Below are 7,410 nucleotides of genomic sequence, written 5' to 3' on the forward strand. Positions count from 1 at the left end.
GCTGTAGTCTAATATATGGGTGTCATCAGGTGTTGACTGAACTGACAAGGCTACCTCTCCATTAACTCAGTGAATGCTAAACTGAGTCTAAAAAAAGTGAGATGTGTTTCTTTACAACTGTCCTGGTTTGAGGTAAAACCGAACCAGTTTGCTTTTTAGTAATTTTACTTTTCAGTTAAGTCTCTTCTAACTGACTGCACTCTCTGGAATTAACAGCATATTTTCTAGGCAGTGTCTGCTCCCAGAGCGATAAGGCCTGATGTTTAGAGTTAATACCAAGGGATGGTATACAGAGACGCTCCTGCTTATACTTATTGCTCTAACAACCAAGGTCAGCTAACTTTGTTGTGTACCTCATTGGAGGGTCAGAAGCAGAATTGTGTAGAGGGGTCACACCTGCAGGGAGGAGCGGACAGGACAGGGGACCCAAAACTGACCAACAGGGTATTCCATCCCATCTGTCCCATGCTCAGCATAAAAGGTGAGACTTCAAAGGGTCAGCCTCTTTCTTCAACGGCCAGCGTCTGAGGAGGACTCTGTTCCTCTGCCTTTGATCCCAATCCATGCATTCCTGACTCCAGATCCAGAATCAAGTTCCTGTCTGTTGCTGAGCCCAGTCTGGGACTTTCCCAGGGTCTGCTGGTGACGTTATCCTGGGAGCTTGATACTGGTTTTATATATATTGTATATATCTCATTATTTACTTTTTTTTTTGGGGGGGGGAGGATATTATTACCTTTTTTTATTATTATTAACATTTCATTAAAGTATTTTAGTTTCTTTTCAAACTCATAGGTCTCTGTCTCTCTCATTTTCTCTCCTTTTCTCTGAAGGGAGTTGCCCAGACCAAACCACAACAACACAGAAGGAAAAAGAATTTACATGGTCTGCATTTCATGAGTTTTGGGAAAAGACCAAAATTATGCATTCAGACATATACACACATATATGTACACATACATGTAGCCACTCCTTACCTATTTTTCTAGCCCGTTACTCCCCTGGTCCCTCTCAGCAACTACTTTCTTCTTTCTAGAGATAAATGAGTTAAAGATGTTAAGGACAAAGAGGTTTGTTCCCTCACATGTTTCAGACATTTTTTTTTACTGCATCATCTGGAAGGATACAACCATTTCTGTCTCTGCTCTCTCTGGTTCAGGCTGTGTCAATGTTAGTGTTTTGGTCCAGAGCAGTTGTATTTTTCAAGTAAATCCCCTGATCATCCCCCATGTTGGTTCTCGTTGCAGAAAGGTTCAGTTGCCTTTGCAAACTGAGTTCTGGGCCTCAGCACCAGCTGTTTCAGTCTATTGATCTGTGGCTATCATAGCAAATTACTTGTCGATGTAGATACAACCTTTGGGGTGAAAAAGGGTTGGGTGGCCTCTTTTGCCACATCAGTCTTTTATCCTTGGGCAGATTACATTTGGTCATACTGGGATGAATACTCCTGTTCTTTGGTTTTGGAAGTTAAGTAGCTCTAGACTGTCTAATACATGTTTAGGATACTACCTAGAAGTACAAAGGTCTGTAGGAGTAAGCCAGTCACAGAACACCAGACCACAGAAATCAAAACTTGGGTTGAAAGACTCTGTTAGTGCCCACCAACCGGCTGCTTGATGGATGTGTATAAAGAAGATTTATATGGTAGAGGACCTGATCAAAGGCCAGATTTTTACCACTTTGTATTATTCATTTAATACTTTGCCCTTCCCTGAACATGAGACACAGCCTCCTTCCAACACTGGGACCAATGCTGTTTGACATCTTCATTAATGACCCAGATGATACAAAGTTGGAAAGGGTGGCTGATACACAACTTGTTTGTGCCACTATTCAAGGAGATCTTAGCAGGCTGGAGATATGTGCCAAAAGGAAACTCATGGAGTTCAACAAGAGGAAATGTAAAATCCTGCACCTAGGGAAGACTAACCCCTTGCATCAGTAAATGCTGGTGTCTGACTGGTTAGAAAGCAGCTTTGCAGAGAAAGATCTGGGGATCCTGGTACAACGAGATGCCCATGACTCAGCAACAGGCCTTTGTGCAAAGGCAGCCAATAACATCCTGTTGCCAGCAGGTCCAGAGAGGTGATCCATCCCCTCTACTCAGCACTGGTGGGACACATCTGGAGTGCTGGGCCCAGTGCTAGGTTCCCAGAACAAGAAATAGGTGGACATACTAGATAGAGTCCAGCAAAGAACCACTAAGATGACTGAGGGATGGGACGATCAGGGGTACCAGGAGAGGCTGAGCGCTGAGATCGTTTGTCCTGGAGAAGGGAAAGTTCAGGGGAAATCTTATCAATGTGTAAATGCCTGATGATGGGAGGAAATAAAGAAGACTAAGTCACACCCTTCCCAGTGGTGCCCACTGACAGGACAAGACGCAATAAGCACAAATTGAAATTACACTTGAACATATGAAGGAATTTTTTTTGCTGTGACGGTGATCAAGCACTGGATCAGGCTGCCCAGAGAGGGGTGTGGACTTCCCATCCTTGGAGAAGGATGATCCTTCAAAACCTGACTGGACTGACAAAACCTGACTTTGAGCACGGGGACTGGACAAGGTTTTCTCCAGAGGTGCCATCCAACCTCAGCTATTCTGTGATCTTGGTATGGAAAAGGTACTTCAGGCTTCCTCTCCTGGCTCTGGAGTTGAGAGGACATCCTTTTAAGGAGGCCAATACTTTAACAACTACTTCATCATGAGCAGACATATCAAATCTATCTTCATTTTCAGATGCTGCTCTAGTATTGCAACCATGGAATACATCTCTGCTTGTACCTCACTTACAATAGATTGAAATTGTTCACCAACTTGTAATTCCAAAATGTCCCAAAATAAGTAACACCCATTTTCTGACTCAGAGCATCACTTTTTAGTTATAAGCTGGGAAACCTTTTTACTTCTGGGTTACAACTCTGTATGGTTACATTCTCCCTGCGATCTGTTCAGACTTAGAAATGCTTTCCTGCTCATCCATCTCTGAGGAGCTGAAGGGGAGTGCTGGGAGAGCTGCCTCAATCTGGGCAGCTGCCAAGGGTGGAGGGAGACCTGAGAGACGCTGTTTCTGCAGAGATCGCTCTGGCTGTTTGAAAAGCAGCCAGTTGTCATCGGGGTAAGTGCCTTAATGTAACATAGGCTGCTGCAGAGTTCAGGCCCTTATGAGGCTTTTATGACAAGTGTAACAGATTTTTCTTGATGGATTTGAAAGGCATCATGCAGGAAATAAGTTATAGGACTATATTGACCAGCAGAGAGTTCACAAGGTACCCACCATTCCTTGGAAGATAGACTAGCACCTCAGGGAGACAAACCCAAACATAGCTTCCACAGGCCGTCATATGTTTCCACCGATAACATCCGGAGATACCAAGTGACTGTGGCTTGGCAGAGGGCTCCTAAAATTAAATTAAATTAATTTCAGAAATTTCTAGGTTAAATATAGTTAACACATTTTTTTTTTTCCTCAGAAATACCACATTTTAGGAAATGCCCTGTCCCAAGACCAGAGACTGTTTCTCTTAAGTCTGTTACGTGTGCCTCAGGCAGTGCCATACTCTCCATTTTGCTAGTGACATTCAGCTCTCAGGTGGAAGCCATTCTTGAGGGCACATTTGAAAAGCAGAACACCATTCCCAGAAGTGCAGCTGATGGAAATGTGCAGTGAAGGCATCAGCAAGCTGCGTGTTGCCTTCACAGATGCAAACTAGTCACCGTTTTATGGACCAAGTCTGCACTCAGGCTCTGTCACACACAAAGCAGTGCAAGCGTGTGGTGGAGGACCATCTCAATAAGACTGATGCAACATGGGCACGGCCACAGCTACAAGCCAGGGGTCAGGGTTTGAATTTGCAGTGCCAGCATCTCTGTGTTAACTTAATCTCACCCTTTGGTGAAGTCCTCCTCCATGAAAAATGGGAGACTATCTCTTGCTGTAGAATAGGAGCATGCCAAAACACTCCACTGAGACAGTTCTCATTCGCATCTGGTGTCCACTCATGACAACATGTTTGCATGCTTGTTTGTCCCATTGCTTGCACTGCAGAGGCATACATCCCCGAGTGTCCTGCTAAGTTCCATCATCTGGTCCATTTGTATGTGTGCATGTGGGTATGCTGTACCAGTTTAACTAAAGAAGTACCTTTCAATGTTTTAGTTACATACAGCTTCACATGAAAATACTCTGTGCTAGCTTAAACCAGGTCTTTGCCACCAGCATGCCTCAGTAACATACAGAGTCCCAGGAAAGTATATAAAAAGTAATTGGGGGCAGGCATATCAGTATCTCTGTTTCTGTAATTCATATCTAAATGCATATATGTTGCTATAAAATAATTTATATTGAATCAAATTTAATCATTGTTGATGACTGTCATATTAATAAGTACTTACAGAACTGTTACCTGTTGCACACTTATGAGCATTTTCTAAAAAGCTCAGCTTGCTGAGCCCTGAATTACTGAAAAAAAAGTGTTCAAGTACATCAAAAACAGAGGTGGCTGCTTAAAAAAAAAAAAAAAGAAAAGAAAAAAGGTCTTCTTTGGTTATTGAAATAAATTTACTCGAAAATCTAGCCAGGAATGCTCTGAAAATCTGACTTACTATAAAGAGGGCTGTAAGGTCTTATTCTAGTATGGTGAATTTATGTATGTAAGTTGGAAAACTAAAAAAATATATGACTACACTGGGATCCTAAGTGAATGGTGACTTTGACACATATTAGTTTGTGTAATATATTGCTCAGGTCTCCTTTTTTTACAGTAGAGGTTCATTTTTCACTGCAGTAACAATGTCTGTTTGATATCACTGATTTTCAACGTCCAAGTGATTTTTGAGAAAAGAAATACATACTTTTGGGACTAGTGTTGATTTAATGGAGGAAAGTTGATTAAAGGACAAAAAATTATTTGAGTTGTTGGCAGTAGGTAGACCTGTGGGATCCAGTGGTGAGTTTTGTGGGAAAAAATGAATTGTTAATCAATATTTTAAAATAATACTTGGCTGCTTTAAAGTTAGTGAAATTATAAATAAACAGAGGAAATAGAATGGCCTTCTTTAATACTAAGACTGCAAAACTGTAGCAGGCAACAGGTGGGAGACTGCTTTCAGGAATGAGGCAGTGGGAAGGCAGTGAGTTACCAGCATTCCTGGTGGCCGAGATGCTGCTTCCCTTGGGCTTGGTCCAGTCAAAGGGAAATTTCCACTGATTTCAATAGACTGCACATCCAGTCCCCTCTTAACAAGCTACTGTTTTTTTTAATTCACCATATGGCTCTTAATAACCAGATCACTACTAATAAAGCTCAGAAATTATATTAGGAATTCAACCGCGAAATTAGATGCAACCAGCTAAGTCAGAAGTAGAACAACAGTTACCAAAATATCGGTAAATGTAAGTCTCAGAGAATCTCATACTACCTTTATACACTGCCAAGAGCACAGGATCTTGATTTCCTTTTATTAAATGCCTCTTGTGGTAAACAATTAAACAGCACCAGCAGTTCCTTTACTTCAGCTGCCATTCTGATGACATGAATGTTTGGGCACCTGACATCTAATTTCAGTGCCACCCAACTGTAAATAAATTTTAAAGCCTTTGTGCCTGTGCAGTAATATATAGTCATCTCTATGCAGGCACATATGCAGATTGTGTGAGTCTTGCTCCTTTAAAACTAATATGGTTTCAACCAGACAAAGAAGAGTGTGGGAAAAAATAGCTTGCAAGAAGTTTGAAATTGTTTTTCTGTGTTTCTTTTTGGGGCAGTAATAACAGCTTAGAGTTCTGAGTGTCAGAGTGACAATAATAAAGCTGATTCCCAGCATTCTGGCTCTTTGTTTGCTGCCTTTTTATTCCACATTTCACTCAGCTTGAACAAGAAAAACAGATTGAGCAGCTTTGTCATGTACAAATGCAAGACTACAGGTACAAGTAAAAATTTGCTTTATTAATTTCTAATGTCCATTCAAGGTTGCCTAGTAATTTTGCATGAAGAATTGTTGAAGCTTTCATTGCCTTTGTTCCTTACTCAGACATTAATATTCTGTATGTCAGTTTTTTACAGGTTTTGAAACAAATGTTTGGTTTCTATCATGTGTAATTGTTATGCAGCTACAACTTTGTAGTCTCTTCTGATCCCCAAATAGTTGCTTACTTAAGAGATACTGGTGGTTTTGGAATTACCTTCCCCCATCAGTCTAGAAGTCATATTTGAAAACCCAAATAAATAAAAGTCTAAGTAATAAGAGACTATTTACTGGAGGTGAATTTGTCAAATTCAGATTCTGTGTCCCTATTAGAAATATTTAATGTGCATTTTTTAATATCCATTATCCTTAAATACAATTGGAAACCATGCCTTGGATAGGCTGAGAAAGTGTGATATTCATTGGCATTCATTTCATTAGCAATGTAAATCACTTTAGATGACATATTTTGGCAGCGTCTCTTGAAAAATGCTGCTGATTAGCTGAGAAAGAAGCAAGCACTGTAGACAACTACCAAATTTTTAGGCTGTCCTTCACAGTATTCACCTTGACGACACTCCCTGGAACAATATATGTGACGAGTTGGGTGCCTACAAATAGGCTCATGACTAAGCAGGGGGAGGCCTGACCCAGAAACAAAATTTCAAGGAGAAATGAGAGTGAAGAGAGCCAAAGCTCTCCTTGGAGGAAGCGATGCTGAGACACATACTGCTTTCTAGGCCAAAGAGAAGCATTTTCTTCCATCCAGGATTCGGAGCTGAGAACCCTCATTTGATGCCTAAACAAAGCCAGGCCTTTATTTCTGGCTGAAAGCTAGGGAATTTTGCCAGATAAATGAATAAAAAACCATCTGGAATATAAAGGACTACAGCTCAAATACCCACTCTCTAACTGGGCAGCAATGTGACAGAAATGTCCTGAGCGCCTCTGTCACCAGGGTATTGCATGGGTAGATTTTTTTAACACTTCCAATTGAAACTGGTCCAGTGTGTTTATCTCACAGCCTGATGGATAAGACATTTTTCAAGGAGGTGCACGGTCTGGATTAAAATTTCTGTTCAAAGCAAGTGCAGAGCCTTCGCACATCCCAGGTGTGCAACCACATTGCAGACCTCTCAGGGCTTTAGTGTGAATTAGATGCACAGCCCAGCTTTTCTGTTGCAGTTCATATTAGGTATGGGCTTTCCCATCTCCAGGAATTCATTCTTTCATGGAGGAAGTATGAAGGTGAAGGAGAAGAGTCTAAAAACAGTAGGCACCTCTTTAATAGCTGATGGGCTCATGCTTTAATAGCAGGGAATACGATCAACTTCTTTAATACCTGGGAATACCATCAACTTCTGTCTGTAGGACCTGGGCACCTTTAGTCCCCTGGGGGATCCAACTGCATCTTCTTCAGTCACAGCTCAGAAGTCAGAATG

This window comes from Chroicocephalus ridibundus, chromosome Z, assembly GCF_963924245.1.
Source record: "Chroicocephalus ridibundus chromosome Z, bChrRid1.1, whole genome shotgun sequence".
Lineage (NCBI taxonomy): Eukaryota > Metazoa > Chordata > Aves > Charadriiformes > Laridae > Chroicocephalus > Chroicocephalus ridibundus.